The sequence below is a fragment of the Diceros bicornis genome, chromosome 32 (genome assembly GCF_020826845.1).
Source record: "Diceros bicornis minor isolate mBicDic1 chromosome 32, mDicBic1.mat.cur, whole genome shotgun sequence".
Lineage (NCBI taxonomy): Eukaryota > Metazoa > Chordata > Mammalia > Perissodactyla > Rhinocerotidae > Diceros > Diceros bicornis.
In genome coordinates, this window is record NC_080771.1 from 14,260,943 (window position 1) to 14,280,478 (window position 19,536).

The following is a 19,536-nucleotide window of genomic DNA, read 5'->3' on the forward strand; positions in this document are numbered from 1 at the left end:
ACCATTCATGCCCTCCAAAATCTTGTCATCTTATTTACGGTAAAAGCAATGTATTTACAATGATCAACGTAAATGACGATTTACATTGGGTATTTATTTACTTGTAAATATCCACATGACTTGGCCTTCAGTTGCTTTCTGACCTCACCTCCCAATCTCTCTTCTACTCCCTCATTCACTTTTCCTCATTGACACTATTGGTTTTTCAGTTGCCAGAAGAGCTCAGGCTTTTTCCCACCTCAAGGTCTCTATATTTGCTGTCCTCTCTGCTTGAGACATTTGTGCTCCAAACAGTGAGAAAAATTACTTCCTCACTTCTTCAGATCACTGTTAAAATGGTACCCTTGTTGGTGAAGTCTTCTTTGATGACCTCTGTCCTACAGCATTCTTTATCCTCCTTGCAATATTCATTGTTCTCCCTGGTAGGGGTCACAGTTTAATGTGTTGTATAATTATTTGTTGATTGATTGCTTCATTCATTGGAATGCAAGTTCCATGAAGGTAGGGACTTCATGGTCTATTTCATTCATTGCTGTATCCTTTATACCTAGAAAAATGTTTAGCACATGATCGGCAGGGGAGAAAATTGGAGTAGGGTGGTAAATAGTAACTAGAAAGTGGCTTGGCAATGAGACAATCGGAACAAAGGGCATTAGCTCAGGGATATCATTCTTGCAATTGCTATGGCTATGTGAGCCTGGCATTTTCATCTCGACTCTGGAGTTACATCTGTCAAGCAGTAAGGTATGTTTGAGTCCATAGCTATGTGTCCTCTCCATGGATAATGCTGGAAATATTGATACATTTGGATACTCTGGTAAATCCATTTCTAGCCTCTATACATCTCTTTCTCCATTTCTTTACACAATATGGTCTTTAGATAGAATTTGGAAAAATGTTGTAGTTTGAGCTGTCACAATGCCTTGATATTTTCCAATCACAAAAAGAGCCTGAATGGAACAGAGGTATGATGGACCCGCCTATCATTTAATTTGCATATGGAGCCAAGCTACTTCCAGAGATAGAACTCATCATCCTAAGCAAAGAAACCAAACAAGTCAAGGTTAACCTAGAAACAAAGCCTCAGTTTTTAGATGTCACAAACAGATGTTTCTGTTCTCAAACAGAGAAAGTAACCCTGTTGCTATGAATATCAAGGCTTTAAGATGCTCTGTGACAAAATTGAGGACATCTCTTCTTTTCTATATTAGAATCTGTTAATGGGCTGTAAAAACAATAATTTCTTGGACACAAGAGCTTAACTCAGGCTCCCTGAAGCCAAAAATACTCTTTCTGGCCCAGACACAGAAGTTCCCTTTCCATGCAGAGTTTTCTAGCTAGGCCCGTAGGGGCTCAAAGGTGGTTTCAACTGCATCTCTTCAGTGCTGGCCAGAGATCCGAACATTCTTACATTGGTTCCTACAGCCTTCTAAGGTGTCTCTTGGCTACATACATATCTGTTTCAAAGGGGAACAAACTCTGTCTTCAAGAGAGGAACCAGCACTCAAATGCAAGAACAGAGGCCCAGGACACCATTCTTTGAAGATAGACATGCATATGTACTTCCAGGGTGCCCATTCTTTCCTCAACATAGGCCTCAACAGCCAGAGTGCAGTCTCTGGCCTCTGCCAGCGACCCTCCTTCCACGGAGAGCTATTTTGGTATTTATCTATAGACTCCCAAAGACCCAGGCCTGAGTCTAAGGGTGTCTTGACCACGTACAAAGACCCAGGCCTGAGTCTAAGGGTGTCTTGACCATATACAAGACCCCCAGTGCATGTGAGAGAATTCCCAGTGGAAGCAGCAACCATGCCAGAAGTGCGAATGCCTCAATAGATTGTGAATAAGTCTGTTTGGTTTTTACTTGGTGTCTACTTTTAGTTTGCGGTAGCCAGGTACAAGCAGATAATGCAAAAGAAAAGAGAAAAATAAAAAGCAAGCACATCTGAAAGAGCTCCTGGGATATCCTGGAAATTCTTGGAAGCTAGACACCTTTATCTTGACTCAGAATTAAAAGATAAGGGCAGGTATGAGCAAAAGAAAATTTACAAAAACTATAGGACACTCACTCAAAGGAGGGCTCACTTTGCCCTCAGTCATATCATTGTGAACTAGATACCAATGTAAGAATTTACTTGCATTGTCAGTAACCCTATATAGAGAACCCCCATCATTATATTTTATTTGATTTCTTTCTTTCTTTTTTTTTTTTTTTGGTGAGGAAGATTAGCCTGGAGCTAACATCTGTTGCCAATCCTCCTCTTTTTTGTTGAGGAAGATTGGCCCTTGGCTAACATCTGTGCCCATCTTCCTCTATTTTATATGTAGGACGCTTGCCATGGCATGACTTGAAAAGTGGTGCGTAGGTCCCTGCCTGGGATCTGAAACTGCGAACCCCTGGCCACCAAAGTGGAGTATGCGAACTTAATCACTACTCCACTGGGCCGGCCCCTTGATTTCTATGTTTTATGTATCTTTTAAAAAATTTATCTATTTGTTATACTTCCTGCAAGAAATAATTAAAGTGATAAAATAGATAAGTCCATAATCAAAATTTTGCTTGAAGAGGATGTGATAAGGAAAAAGGGATGGGGAAGACCCTAAGGGGAACTTTTTTCCGCAGTGGTGAAGCCAAAGGGACTGTGAGGGGAATGGAAACAGTTCACCTCTGTGCTGTGAATGGCAGGAACATTCTTGGCATTAACGTCTCAGTAGACAGTGTGTTTCTGTAAAAGGAAACAATTCTCTCTCTCATGGTTCACTGACATAGGGACACTTCTTCCCACATACTGTGTTCAGTTTCTTCTAATCACAATTTCTAAAAATCTCTGTTTAATGTGATATTTGTTCTCCCAACACTTTGGGGATGCCTGCTATATATAGCATCAGATTATGAATCTACGCTTCTGATTACATCTTTTTCTTTAACAAAATTTCATATGAGGATAACACATGGAGGCTAAAGCCTTGCATAATCCCTATTCTCATTGCAAATGGGAATATTATCATTAATATACACCAAGAATTTTTTTAAAAAGGGAACAGTGGAATTGAGAGTTTTTTATCTGTTTTCTTTTTCTGACACCAAAAGCCTCTGTTTCCCTCTCTGCTGGGCTGCCACCTGTCCCCAGCAGATGCCTTCTTTATTAATCCTTCCACAGTGACCACTGCCAGCTCATTCCCTGAGCTCTCAGGGTTCTTAGCAGGAGAACTTTCTTTCCTGAAGTTATTCTCTCTCTCTTTCTCCTTTAGATCCCTTGGTGTACTCATCTTTCCTTCTGCAGACTACATTAGTGGATGGGAATGGAATTCTAAAATCCTTGGTAATCTGTAAAATTGGTTTATAGACTCCCAAGAAACACTGCCTCCTCCTCTGTGATTGGTTTTCTGATCTGGAGGAAAATTGTTTCACAAAAGAAATAGCCCAATTTTCCCTTACACTCTGGGGGAAAACAAAGAAACCTGTAAGAAAAGTAAACTGCTTTATAATTATGTCACATCAATTTAATTATGTTAAAATACAGTAGCAGTTTTACATTTGTCTTTACTTCCTTCCAGATTACATCAGCTCCATAAATAGCCTCTGATCACTATTCCTCTTTTTGTCTCTCTTGGAAATTATGTGATGGGATCATCAGAGCAAGTGTTTCTGTGTCCAGCTCATTAGAGAAAACTCTCTCTATGTCCTCATGTCTCTGTGAATGAACCTTCACCCCCGAGATGGAAAGCACTGTGGACCTGTGTCTGTTTCTGAACTTGAAGAGGCAAGAAATATAACTAATTCTCAATCTTTAATCCCAGTAGAGCTTCATTACCATGTGACCTTGAGCTAATTACTTAACTTCTCTGAGTCTTAAATTTCTAATCTAGAAAATGGAGATTAGTAATACTCCACCTCATAGGATTGTCTGAGATTTAGAAAGATAAGTTAGGTCAAAGGCACCTCGTACACTACTTTACATATGATAGGTTCTCAGTGAGCTTTAGATTCTATTACCCCATGTTTTTACCTAGTCTTTTGGTACCTTTCTATAAAAGATGGTGCCATGGTTCAAACCAACCCTTTGGACTTATTTCATTAAGTTCGGGTTTGTTTTGAGGATTTATTGAAATAATGAATGTAAATATAAATACAGTTCCCAACATAAATTAAGTTCTCAATTAATAATAGTTATTATTATATTTCATTATCTTTACATTATATAGCCACACATTTCACTCTTCTCCTGGATAAGTCTGTTTAAAGAGACAAAGATTCCTCTTGAATCAGTTGATTCATCAGCTGATGGAACTTCCTATGTCACAATTGGAAGTTCTGGCTCAGATTAGGCAGAAAATAGGGAACGGAGAGATGCACGGTGTGGAGACAGGAAAGGTCAATTATAGAAATCAAAATTTGCCCCAATTTTTCTTATTATCACATCTCTGCAGCTCACTGGGAATGTCCTTAAAGGCTTGATGTGAAATGAACAGATGTCCTGCCTTTTAATTTAATTTCTGCTTAATTTTATGCAAGGACTAACCGTTTTTCTTAAGTCATTTTTATTACAGTTCATACAAGGAAGAGCTCTTGCAAGTAATTACTTCTTAAAACTTGAGGGAATAAATCACAGAACTTCAGGATTAATAGGAAATAAAGGCATGAATCTTCCTTACCTGTCAGGAGAGAACCCCCTGAAATAATGTGGTAAAATCATGAAACACTAAAAGAGAGACTGGAGTAGAATGAAAGATCATCTTTACCAAATGCCTTATTTTGTTGCCTGGAGAAATTGAGCCTCAAATAAATCAAGTAAGCTACCAAGTCCACAGCTGATATATGTTATAAACCTGTGCCATTCCTAGGACTGAATCCTCACAAACACCTGGAGATGAATATTATTAAACTCTGGGAATAGAAGTTCTGTCACTTGCCAATGGATCTCAGTAGTCATTTGCTAAAATAGGACTAAAGATATAAACTTCAAGAGTAGTGGTGAGGGTGATGGGGATTACACTGTAAAATTTTCTTGTACTCAGTTCTTAATTTGTGCACAATGTTGTACTAGGTATGTTGAATGCATTTTTTTAACTGCTGGAGGGCCGTTTCTACTGCCTTCCTCCCAGAAACATCAAAGTATTCTAACGTGAGAGTTGAAAGGCAAGGATGGTCGGTGCCGTTGGATCCAAACTCAGATACTGGGATTGACCCCTTGGGGAAACCAGGAAGAAACAGGCAGTTGTTAGCTTATTCTAACTCTGTTGAAAAAAATGTTTGTTACAGTTCAACATTTAGGATTTAGCTCTGATTCCTTGGAGACCACTATTTCACTTCTAAGATAATATCCATCAGGCATAAATGGGGGAAAAGGAGTTTTTGAAAAGCGTATCCGCCCAGTCATATTTATTAGAGTGTAAGTATTTTTCAAAAATAACTCAACTGTCAATATACACTAAAAGAGGGCTATTACGAATTAAAATATCACATTACATAAGATTGTCAAAAACACAATAAATTACATAATAAATCTGGTCAGAATTTACTTAGGAGACCTTCCCACTTTGAGAATTTAGCTTCTCTAGGTTAGAAAGGCAGAAAAATTAGTACTATTTAGCCAAAATGGCCCCTCAAGATAATCTAGTTCAACACTAAATTCTACATTTGCAAAGACTCAGAGAAGTGAAGTGATTACCAAAGGTCTTATTTACTGGCTCGGGAAAGGTTAGGTCACACAATTTATAAGCCCAAATCCAGCGGTATTTTCACTAATCCATATTGTCTCCCCAAATGTTAGCTACAAATGAGATAGATAGATAGACAGATAGATAGATAGGCAGATAGAAAAATTTTCCAAAAATGAAACTTTCAAGAATGCTAACATTTAAGGACGTAGTAGCAGGATAGAAGCAAGAGAAGAAGACTAAGAAGCAATAATTTCAGTGATATATGGAAACTTAGGAAGAAAAGATACAGTCAAAGGATCTAAGGATGATCACAACTTTAAAAAGAAGGATTAATTAATATTGAATTTGACAGTGAAGGGAAGGACAGGATAATCGACTGAAGACATATTGGATAGAAGATTGTCGTGTTTTTTACTCTTTATCATCGTATTTAAAGTTTGGAGAAGGTGGTGAGGAACAGGAGGAAAGCATATGTAGGTGAGGAAGTGGACAAGGGTCCATATATTAGGAGCTCACTGGCCTAAAGGTAGAAGGTTGTCACTCAGTTGTAGCCAGTTGTTGTGTACAAAGATGCTGGCCTAATTTTGCCAGATTGTCTTATTTTTCTTGAGAAGCAGAAAATCTAGATTGTTTTGCAATATATTCCATTTTCTCTACAAGCGTGTACGCATGAAATAAAACATTTCTTAGTGGATTCAGCATGTAAGTGACTAGTTGAAGCACTTAGTGCATTCTTGTCAGTATGGGGCAGTTTACAATGAAATCTCCAAATTTTCTGCAGATCAGATGATCTCTTCTTTCTCCATGTCCTCTAGGAAAGGACTTCCAGAGACCTTCAGGAGGCCAAGGATGGAAACTTAGCCAAGGCTAATATTAAGGAGTAGGCAAAAGAGAGAAGTCTGAAAGAAAACAAAGAGAGTAGAGAGATAGAAATAAAGAGAATCATGAAAAGTAGAGTTGAGACTACAGCATCTGAAGAAAAAGGTGCAGCCAACGCATCAAATTCAACCAACAACTCACAAAAGCAGACACTGAAAATAATCATCGTTTGTCAATCATTATTGGATACTGTGAGTACAATGGGTACTATGTTAGTAGTTTGATATTAACAAAATAAGATTTCGAAGTGTTTAGAACAAAAATGAGGTTATAGAATAGACAGAAATTGTGAGCATGATTTTTGAACTAGAGCTACTTGTAACTGTCTACACTCCCTTCTCCAGTGGGTCCAATGAGATCCAGAGCTTTTTAGTTAGGAAGAGATTTGACCTGTAAGGATTATCAAAGAGAAAGACCATGGGCTTTTAATAGATCAATTTAGCTACAGCAAAGATGACATTAAAAGAGACTAAGAAGAGATAAGGGAGGAAAAGCAAATGAGGTTAGCCAGCGGAGGAATTTGAATGCCATGCTCAACACTTGAATCTTATAATGTTAACAAGTTTTTGTGGAGCAATCTTCATATATTATTCATTGTGTGAACACTTGACCCAAACTATTTCTAGTATGTGACCCAAACCACTTCTAGTTCTAGTCCTATGATGATATAGGGCTTCTCATCATTTTTACAATGGGTACAATATTAAGATACACTGTAGCAGCCACATTTGATAATCTATGACATCCTCGCAGACCAACTTCTGATTTCAAGCTGCAGTCATGGCAGACAGTTCCTATGCATTATCAGATTGCTGCATCTAAAGTTTCTGCCATGTCTCTCTGGTTTTCTACTTTGGGGCTTTTTGCCAAATTCTTGGGAGTTTGCTTAACTGATGTATCGTACAGCCCAAACATATAAGAGCATTGATGCCTAGTGGTCAGCCTCTACCAATGGAGAATGGGAATCATGGACAAACACCTCTATATCTCATCCTTCACAGTGACACATTCCACAGGGTACCTCAGAAGCAGCAAGTGGGATTAAGCCCCTGTTGTCTACAATGGGAGCTAAGTCCTTGTCTCAGTCTCTGCTTTCAAGAAAACTCTAAGACACCCAAAGCACCTAGGAAATTTTTCTGAGGTTCACTAGATAGAATTGCATCTAGCCACCAGAACTTACTGTTTATTTCACTCAGATGCCCATCTCCTTTGCACCATTTAAGGGCAACTCTCCACCAAAAGGCAATTGAAGGTTTTGGGAAAGACAAGGAGAGGCTTTCTGGTTTTGTAAGGAAGATATAACTGACAGAGGTGGGCAGGATAGAGTGGAAACAGAGATGCCCTAGAAGCAAGGGAAGTAATTACAAGACCGTTGTGTTCTAGCAGTGTACTCTCCCTCACCACACAGCCCCCAACTGAGAAACCCTCTATAGACTACACATGGAGAAAGATGGCTCTCCAACTTTGCCCTTTCAAAATTTACTTCTCTTGTTATGAGAAAAACAGACTCCTGGGTCCTACAGTTTACTCTGTTTTCCCTAGGTGGTCATTCCTTCCTTTGCAATTTCAGCAGTATTTTTGATGGCTTTGACAGTTCAAACTCTTCTGACATTTCCAAAGCAGCATACAATGAGGAAACAGCTGAGTGCTTGATTTTATAAGTATTTTCCAATAAAAGAGAGCCATTCTCTTCTAACTTTGTCATTCCTTATCTTAATGAGCCTTAAATTGATAGATTAACCAGGCCAAACTTATGAGATTTTGCTGTTAAACTTAATAAAGGTCTTACAAATAGATTTGACCCCGTGTTTGAATATCCACTTAAAATACTGAATCCTTTGAGATCAAAGAAGAGGGTTATTAAAAGAAATATTGAGGCATTGAAGGGCAAAATACTTTTGGAAAATTATTCGAAACAAAACATTTAGGTAATGAGTAGCACAAAAGTCTACATACTGGAAACATGGGCCATATGAAATGATACCAAGATGACTCCTGTGAGTATGGGCATCATATATGGGTCTTCCCTAAAAGAACTTAGGATAAAAAAATACATAAAATAAAGACAACATAATTATTTTTAACCAAAATGTTTTGTAAGAGAGTGGGTCTTGTTAAATGGAAACTCTCTTTGTTTTGCTGGGTTCAGATGTTTGAAGGTGGGCCTGGAGCAGATCGTAGCAGAAAGAGCGTGGGAGAAATGAATGATTCTTCCTTCTGAGTAAGAAGACTTTACTGACTTCTTGGTAATCCACGTGGGAGTGAGGAATGAAGAGAAATGGGAAAAGAGAGTGGAGGGAGGCCATCTTGACAGAATATGAAGACAGCAATCATGACTGAAAAATAGTTTAAATTTTTTCATGGTAGGATAGCCAGAGTCTATTTTAAAGGCCATATACTTAATGCACATTTTGAAGTTGTTACGGGTGTGATGGAAGCCAATTTCCTATTATGTCCCAACTCCCACAATCCCAGCAGAAGCCCATTCTTCTATATTCTGTAAAATATGTTACATTACACAATGCCTTCTGTGAAACGGGATTTTTAAGAGATCTGAGAAAAGAATTTCATTTGATACTTTTCAGAACAGAGACAGCATGCACAGATGCTCACACAGAAGCAGAGGGATCAAGGGAAAGCAGCTCTCTACCCTTCCCCGTTCTCTACCCAACATTTGTTTGCTGAAATCTACCTACTGGAGGGCTTTGGATGTCCATAGGGATTAAAAGAGGAGATTTAGCAGATATATCAATTTAAAGGGGGCCAGAAAACCCCAGGTGACATATGATTTAGCCAGGTAATAGGATCATGAAAGTACATATTAGCAGTTAAAAAGAAAAAAAAAAATAAAACAATATAACTAACTGGAAATTCATCTTTCCTCTATTTCCTCTAACTATTATGAACATTAGCTGCTAAGTGTAATGACGTGTGGAAGGGAAAGGGTGGAGCCATTGCTTCAGAGTTAGAAAGATACCTAGTCTAGTAGTTTCCAAGAATTTTGCTGTGTTTTAAAAAGGAGGTACAGTTTATGGGATCTTACATAGATTGTCCCCTACCCCCAAAAAGCATAATGACCTATGCTACTGCAGTGCCCCTTGTGACTTCAGGGGACTCAGCTTAGGAATGATGAATGCAGTTCAATACTCACATTTTGCAGATGGAGAAGTGGAGGTCCACATAGATAAAATGGTTTGCTCAAGTGTGTACAACTGTGAAGGGTAGACAGGGGCTTAGAAACTAACATGTATTAGACTCAATGCAATCCTTTCTCTAGCACATTGCTGTATCTATCTTACCCATGATCTATGTAGATTATGAACAATCAGCTTATGGCCTTTTACATTTCTCTTTTACTGCTGCTGCCCAAACCACCAGCTTCAAATGAAGTTCCTTATAATTGAATACATAAAATCTTTGAATAAAATAGATTTAGGTTACATTTACTCAAGAATGTGGAAACTGTAATTCTTGTGCACTGTTGGTGGGAATGTAAAATGATGCCACGGCTATGGAAAACAATATGATGGTTTCTCAAAAAATTAAAACTGCCTCATGATCCAGCGACTCCACTTCAACGACAGGTGAATGAATAAGCAAAATGTGATATATACGTACAATGGAAGGCAATTCTGACACATGCTACAGTAAGGATGAATCTTGAGGACTAATGCTGAGTCAAATAAGCCAGTTGCAAAACGAAAAGTACTGTGTGATTCCACTTATTTGAGGTATCTAGAGTAGTCAAACTCACAAATACAGAAAGTAGAATGGTCGCTGCCAGGAGCTGAAGAGAGAGGAAAATGGAGAGTCATTGATGGGTATAGAGTTTCAATTTAGCAAGATGAAAAAATTCTGGAGATTGGTCCCACAACAATGTGAATAGACTTAACACTACTGAATCATATACTTATATATAAGTAGGATGGCATTTTTATATAATGTGTATTTTATCTGAATTTTTTTGAAAAGGAGGATATGCGGTGGACAGAGATGGCCTCCCTGAGGCAGAAACCTGGGAGCAGAAATCTGAACATGAGGAACTAGCCATGGAGAGATCTGGGAAGAACTTTCCTGAAAGGGAGAATAGCAAGTGCAGGAATTTGAGATAGAACCAAATTGGGGCATTGACTAAAAGAGAAGGTCAGTGTGCTGGTGCATAAGGAAGCAGGGTGGGACAAAAGATATTAGGGCATGGAAGGCTTCAAGGGAACAGATTATCCCACATTATAGGCCAGGCAAGGAGTCTGGATTTAATGTTAAGAGTGATGGTAAACCAATGGAGGGTTTTGAGAAGGATAATCTGATCTGATTTACTTTTTTAAACTCTTGCTGCTGTGGAAATAGTTTTATGAGAGCAAGAGCAGAACCAAGGACTCCAGTTAGAAGCTGTTTTATCATCCAAAGCTGGAGAAAGAAGTGCTCTTATATGACTTGGGTAAGTCACATCCTCTTGCAGGGCCCTAGAAATCACAGAGTTTGGTTTTCTCTTTGGGAATTGGGAAGCCAAGATCCATTCATCTAATAATTCTATACTTCTGTGAAGCAATAGAGGGGACTGACAATTGTGTAACACTGGCAGAATGAGGCTTAGGAAAGTATTTCTCTTAATTGATTGTCCTGTCTTGTTTCTGCCCCTGGCATACATAATCTGTACAGAAATTCACATTTGACCATTTTCAGTTGGAAAGAAGCTGGAATCTGTACTCTAAGGTACATTGTCTTTTCTCGTCTTCTTGCTTTTGACATGAATTCTCTGCAGTTGGGTGGACTGTGGGCTACAGCTGAGGGGAGAACTTGGGAGAGAAACCAAACTAGAGACCCTGCAAACATCATTAGTATGGAGCTTCTGCTTTTTCTAATGTTTTGCAAGCTCAGTGCAAATACTGTTTAAGAAAAACAGTACAGGATTTCTACTTGGACCACACTGCTTCTAAAATCTACCTCTGACACTTAGGCATCAGTTTGCTTTGAGGGACCTTCAAGTGAAGAATATCAAAGACTGCTTTGGATTTCAAATCCCAGTTTCAATAGTCTTTTATTTCTTTAAATAATACGTGCAGCAAGTCCTTCATCAGTAGCTACACAATGTTGACCAAGCAGCACGGATGTTGAAAGCATTCAGATTATTTGTAACTCTAGCTCTGTTATTCTTGAGCTTTGTGAATTTAGATAATTTTCTTAAACTGACTGAGCCTTAGTTTGCTCACCTAAAAAGGAATTAATGATGCCTACACCTCACATAGTGGGTCTTACGATATTTTTTCCCTCCTCCTTTCACTTTCTATTTATGGGTGGGGAGGAAAATGAGTCTTGGTTTGTGCAGATGAGATGTGTATGGGAAATATACAAAGAGGTTTCCAAATATTCAGTTTTTAGTTGCCTCATAGAGAAGGAACCAAAAAGGAAAATCTCCAAGGATCTCACCAGGAAAGTGCTCAATGGAAGGAATTTGGGATAGGTAGCCTGGAAATAGGATAGTAGTGTTGATTCTGCCATCAGTTGGCTCAATTACTGTGGCTTCGAAGGTGTCAGTTCCTTTATTTGAGCCTAAGTTCCTCCAACTGTGAAATTGACCTTGGAAATCGCTGACTGAGCTGAAAAGGTTTATATAAAAATAAATTTGTATCTTATTCTCTTAGACTGTCTGCCATCAACAGTCTCCTTCTACCACAGGTTCTGTTGCTTTGGAGAAAAGCCAGGAAAATCTGTTTGTCTGTCTGTCTGTCTCTCTCTCCTTGGGATATTCAGTGTGTAACCAAATTTGGGAAACACTGGTTTGGTGACCACATAGACCTTCCTTACATCAGGCTATAAGATTCGGTGGCCCATTCAATAGTTTCCTGTGGCACCCATCCAACTCTGACGATGTCCTCTCTTATCCTCTTTAGGTTGCATTGCAATGGACAAGGAATCCTATCAGTTTTCTTACTTATTTGGGATTTTTGAAGTGATCACCAGGGAAGAGAGATAGGCGTCTCTACTGGGAGGCTTCAAAGAAAAGAAAAGATTAAACAACATATGAAGTATATCATAGAGACTGGAACTTTTGGCTGAAACTGGAAATTTGTTTGGGATCCAATACAACCCTGATGACTAAGTATATTCTTTAGCAATGGTTTCAGCTTCGAGAACTGGTACCTTAAATAAACAGAGGTTTATTGTTGCTGTTACGACATACATTCTGAAGGGGTGGCTACTGTCACTGGTTCAACAGCCTGTGAGATCAGGATCAGAATCTGTCAACATAACTGAAATTTTCCTCACTTAAATTGACTCATGGTAAAAAGCAAAGGGTGAAATGTTTCCAGGCATCATATCCACATTCCATACAAGATGGAGGAGAAAGAACGAATGATGTTCTTTCAGAAAGGTTCTCTTTTCTTTATATTTATTTCTCTTAAGAAAATATAGTATCTCTTCAGGAGCTCTTAAGTTCCAATACTTCATGCATTTTTTTTTTTTTACTTTAGTTATGTTTTTTATTTTTTTTGTGTGTGAGGAGGACCAGCCCTCTGCTAACATCCAATGCCAATCCTCCTCTTTTTTGCTGAGGAAGACTGGCCCTGGGCTAACATCCGTGCCCATCTTCCTCTACTTTATATGGGACGCTGCCACAGCGTGGCTTAAGAAGCGGTGCGTTGGTGCGCAGCCAGGATCCTAACCGGCGAACCCGGGGGCGCCGCAGCAGAGCGTGCAAACTTAACCACTTGTGCCACCGGGCTGGCCCCTATGTTGTCTTTGTAATTGTGGTACAATGCACATACATAACACTTTCAATTATTCAAGAAAAATCGAGAACGCTTCTATCAGTGTGGCAAAGACAGTGGTGCCCACCAAATATTCCATCTGCCGCCCACATCTCTCATCCTCCATTCAGTTATGCAGGAACATATGATTAAGTTCTAGACAATATGATGAAAACAGGAGTTACCTCATGGGACTTCCAGGAAATCTCCTTAAAATGTAGTGTTTTTATTTGCTTGCTTTTATTTTGTTTTATTTTAATTAAGCACATTACTTTCCTCTAAAAATTCAGATACCATTAATTAAAAGACAGAAGAATGAATATTTTAGAAGTCTCTACTCTCAGATAATACATGCAAACAGTTTTGGGGAGAATTGCAAGCCATGCCTTAAAGGAATTTAAGATTATTAATTTAAGATACAGTATTATAAGGTGAAAAAAGTATAAGGTTTATGGTTAGTGTGGCATGAGTTAAAGATTGAGAAGTTCTGAACTAAATGATATACTAAGAATGTTGTGTCTGTGTTTGTCTAATGAAAAGATTCCAAGTAAATATAATTTATCTACAGTTAATAGGAGAAGACTATAGCTTAGAAAAATTAATTAATGCATCTGTGCTATTCCTCCATGGACCCAACTTTGAGTAGCAAGATTTTGTAGGCACTCAGTGAATATTACTGTCTTTCATTTCCTTTCAGGTTTGAATCTTCTCCAGTACTTTGCCCAAAATAGTGCTCAATCTATATTTATGATGACAAAACCAAGTAGTCAATTCAACAAATACCACTTTTGTAATATACATAGAAGTGGAAAATTAATCATTAATTAATCAGGATGGCAGAATGTGAAGGACACTCCCAAGCCCCCATCCTATTAAACAATGGCAATTTTGTTCACTAGCAGCTCGAATGCTATATTTCCAAGCACAGGAATGTTCACTGCCCTGTTGTGTGGATTTGAGATGAAGTCAATATGCATCAAGAAATTTGTTCTCTGTCCCTTTAAGAAGAACCCAGCTGAATACTTAAGCTGAGCAAGTTCTAACAACTTTTCTGTCTTCTCAACATTTGTTGTTTACAGTTGCCTCATAGACCAAGTTGATGGGGGAAAATAAGAAACTAAAAATAAACAAGGTCTTCCATTCGCAGGGGTAATGCAGTTACATAAGTCAAAGTGGCAGGTCATATGAAGCCTTCTGTGATTCCTTGGGCTTTCTGTCTCATTTCACCGGCTAGCAAGCAGTGAAACAGTAGGATATATATTTTTCAATTATGTTGCCAATGTTTTGACCAAACAACCTATTTATAACATTCAGGATTACTGTTCTCTTCTCGAGAACCACTAGAAACTGCTGTGTGCTGAGTGTCAGCTTGAAATTTGAAACAACATGATTGAGTAGGGTGTACTACCTTGCTTCTGAGGTTTCATCTGCCTGTCAGTCATGCGGGTATTACACATTCATTGTGGAGTCTGATTATTATGAGAAAACACCCACCTGTTAATTTTGCACCTACTTATCATAAAAATACTAATAGTAATAGTAACAAGAGTGAGAAGAGATAAGAATTAGAGACCCTGAATCTATTTGGAATGAGTATTTACTGATAGGAAATCAGAGTTCTACAAAGACAATGGATTAATTACTTTCATGCAAAATAGCAATTTACTATTTCCAGAGTGGAGGGGGAGGAATTGGCTTATTCACCACTCATCTCTCTCCCCATATACTATTTAGCCTCTTATGTCCATAGCTTTCCTATGAATTTTGGGAAAAGAATGTGAACTTTGAGATCCTGCAGACATAGTTTCAGATCTTTGCTCTCTCATTTGCTAACCACATGACCTTGGGCTGCTCATTTGAATCCTGTGCCTTACTTTCTTCACCTGTAAAATTAACACATTGATATTTAACACAGATTATAGGTGAGAATCAGGTGAGTGAATAGAAAGGAATGCATATTATTACCCAGAAAACACTATACAAATGTTAATTAATATTATTGGCGTTGAAGGTCAATAATCTCTCATGTTACAATTACAGAGAAGCATGTGTATAAAGGAAAATATATCTAAGTGAATTTTAATTGCCTAACAATATTAATAGTTTTAATGGGGTTAAACTACTATAACTGGGCTGTAATTAAATGCTGAATAAGATTGTAAGGGGGTAAATGAAAGGAAATAGGAAACTTATTGTTTCATAGATATACAATATAAGGAAACATTTTCTTTTCTTACAGAAATTTTCTCTATTAAAAGATCATCTTCTCAATTAATAGACGGCTATCCATAGCCTTTTAATATTTCTGTTGCTTTAAGTTTTCACGTGATCCCAAAGAAGACAATTATATCCCAAAGTGTAATTATCCAGTGTAATGAAACTGCTTTTGTTCTAACTGGGCTCTGATTATATCAAAACACCATCTGAAGAATGGAAATATTAAGTGTCAATAATCAATTGATCCAAATCATACAGACTTCTGGGAAACACACACATATCGTGGAGAAGAGAAGTTTGAGATGGGTTCCAAGGAAACTCATTTTGATTATTTAACATGCATTTTTAGAGATGCAAAATAGAGATATTTGCATTCTTTGTCTATTTAAAATGTAAATAGAATACCTTAGAAGAAATTTACTCAGAAGCAATATTTAAAATGTAAGAGTGACAAAAGCAATATGAGATCAGAAGAAACTTCAAAAAGATTTCTTTCTTTACATTTTTATCTTTTTGATTGTGCTTTTTTTGAAATTATAACACATCTGGCTCACTGATCAGAGGCCACTGCCATACCCCTCTCTGTCCATCACTTTTCTCCCCTTTCAATAAACCTAGCTTGCCCACAAAAGCACAGATCCTGCTTAAACTGTCTACACATCTGCTAGAGTCATTGAAACACCTCTGGCAAAATTCCAGCAGTCTACCTGTTAGTCCAACTCAGCTACTCCATTCAATTTCTCTGCTTCACCTCGAGCTCTTGATGTCGTGTGCCTCCCATATACTTGGCAGTCTTTCAGTTCTTGGCGACAGAAAACAACGCTGATAAGCTTCCCCAGGTGAAAGACATGCGTTGAAAATGTTGGGCATTTGCAAGAAGACACTGGCTAGCTGAAGAAATCTCAGTCCGCGAGTTTCTGCTGCTTTTACTTCCTTCAAATGATTGTTTTTAACTGCCTTCTGTAACTGTATGTCTCCATTCAGATCTAGATTACTAGGAGAGGAAATATGATTAAAACTAACCGGTATTACAGGCCCACATAGAGCCACATAGACTGGATAAAGAGGTAGTACCCCTCTATCTCCCAAAAAGGCATATTAGGCATATGAAAGCAAACCCTACCCATTACCATTTATTCATCTGGTCCTCTTTACTCATAATACTTCTCATGAGCCTACCTCTTGGATATGCTTACATTCATGCTTCAATAATTCCACCAATATTTGATTATTTACTATTTACTAGACGTTATTAACCCTGGAAATCCAACTGCTTAGAAGAAGATAGTCACATTTTCTGTTTTCAGAGAATACATTCTAATGAAATGAAATGTCACTATCAAAAATCATCTTATTTGCTTAGTTAGTCAAACATGCATAATATGAATAAGATCAATTGAGCAAGGGGCTAGCGAGTGATGATTCTAGAAAGAGTTGTCAGAGAAGACATCGCTGGAGAGGTGAAATATACTCTAAGTCCTGAATAATAAGAACGACCCAGTCAGGTGGAGATCTAGAAGAAGAATATTTCAAGGCAAATTGCAGGTTCAAATGTTTGGAGATAAGGATATGGCTTTGGTCTGTTTGAGGAATCAACATGTCAGGAACATTGTGAAAAAAAAACAACAATGTAGGATATGAAGTTGAAGAGGAAAGAAGGTGCTCTTTATGCTTATAACAGCTTATGGAGCTTGGGTGTATGCCAAGTGCAAATGGAAGTCACTAGAGGCTTTTAAGGACGTGGCATAATCTGCTTTATACTTTTAAAAATTCACTCTGGATACTCTGTAGAATATAGAGTGTTGAAGAGTAAGAGTAGAAACAGAGACTGGATGAGAAATGATGATGATGTGAAAGGGGTGAGACATGGTTGGATTTAAAACATATTTTAGGAGTATCATATTCTATATTAGATGCTGGAGATACAAGGCCGATATAGCCCCTGCCCTAATAGAATTTTTAGTTATATAAGGAAGATGGAATCTGAACAAGCAACCATGTGTATCAAGAGAGTCTTCTTTGGAGACGTTCAGGAGGGTCTGAGGGGCATGTCAAGGGACCTAAGCTATTCTGGGGAATGGTTGGTGGAGCAGGGGACGTGGGACAGCCTTCTGTTCTATGCAAGGCGACTATGGATTACTAATAAAAGCCTATCCATTCCTGACCCCTTCACAGTGACCTGTGTAAGTCCTCTCATGGTCTTGACTCAAAGCAAAAGGAATCATGTATATACCTTAACAGTTTGTCAAGTTTTCATTCACAGAATGCTTTATTGAAAAGGAAACAAGTCAAAACAAAATGTCTTTGTATTAAAATTGCATAATTAATTGATAACGGATAGTATAATATTCTGTGAAGTTGAACTATTTCCATAAAATGGTGTTGGATCATTTAGAAATCAGAATTTGAAATATCCACCAAACATATGCTCAATATGAGGGAAGGAGGCATAGATTGAGGGGAAATGGCTTATGTGACGTGCCGGCAGCTTTATATAAGTTGGTAATTAAAGGCATTGTTCCTAATGTTAATCGGAACTGGACTGGGATCCTGGATTTGCAACTTCCAGCTCTGTGACCCATGGGTGAGTTATTTAATCTTCCTTAATTTGCTTTCTTATTTGTAAAATAAAATAAAAAATCTACATCATAAAATTGTAATTGAGGATTAAATGTGACAATTGAGAGTGAGTGTACATGTAAGAGCTCAATATATTTTAGCTATTGTTATTATTACTGTTACATAAATGACAGCTACTAGTGGCTATGAAGCAGCATCGCAGAGTGATTAAGAATGTGAATCCTGGAGCAAACTGTCTGGGTTGACTGTTGGCTCTGCCATGGTGTACCATTATCATATACACCATAGATCTTTCTCCCTCTTAAGACTTTGGGCAAAAACTCTTATTTTCTTCAATTTCTCCTTCTTTTCCATATTTCTAAATCAAAATTCTTGATTTCTGTGTAACGTTCTGTCAGTGTAATAATACTTGTTAGCTTCTTTTCTTCTCCCATCAATTTTCAAAATCTTTTATGGTATCTGTATCATTAGTGCTTTGCACAATATCTCAAACATAATCATTGCTCAGTAAGTGTTTGTTGAATAAATGAAATAAATGAGTATTTCAAACACATAACAGCAGTAAACTTGCACTCTAATGTGGGATCAGCATATTCCAACAAGCTGGGGTAGGCGTGTGTCAGAAATCTTCTTGCCCTTTCCCCTTCCTCTGATCCCATCCTACGCCTCTGTTGTGTTTTGGCATGAGGAAAAGAAGAGTTGGACTTGCATTGCACTGTGGAATGATCCTAAGACCGAATTTCAATAAATCTTTCCAAATCATCATTGTCTTTGGCATTGGCCAAGTCAACAATATTTCTTTGTATCTTTGGATCCTTTGGAGCCTCTGCACCTCAGTGACAATCCCATTGCTTAACAAATATTTAGAATGTTCTAGTAGAGGGGGGAGGGTTATGTTTTCCTATGAACTTGGGACTTTAAGTTGATGTTGCAGCAAAGCATAGAAGGTCAAATCCTGCCCACACTAAGGGCAATTTTCTTGTACAGAGCATTGCAATGCCTTTTAGCAGCACATTCTGTTATGCATGATTTATGGGACCTTTATTATTCTCTTTGCTTCCATCCCTCCCCAGAGCTACTTCCTTGCTCCTCCCTTGGATGGTATAAATGAAGGGATATGCAATATGTTTCTACACAAAAATAGAAAAACAAAACAAAATAGCATATCTGAGTCTCTGAAACCCATTTACTCTAACTCTCCTAACATTTTAAAGAACAAGATATTGAAATTCCAAGGGGGAATTGATTTGTGCAAGGCCAAATGGGAAATGTGAATCAGTAGTCATTAGAATCCAAGAGCTGACTAAGGAAATTAGTCTCCTTTAGTATGCATGACCGGATAACTTAGAAATCATACCACCTTTGGGTTTGGCTTTAGTAAAGCTGAATAAATAGATAAATCTCTCAATTAAAATAAATATGTAAATATTGATTAAACTCTTAGTAA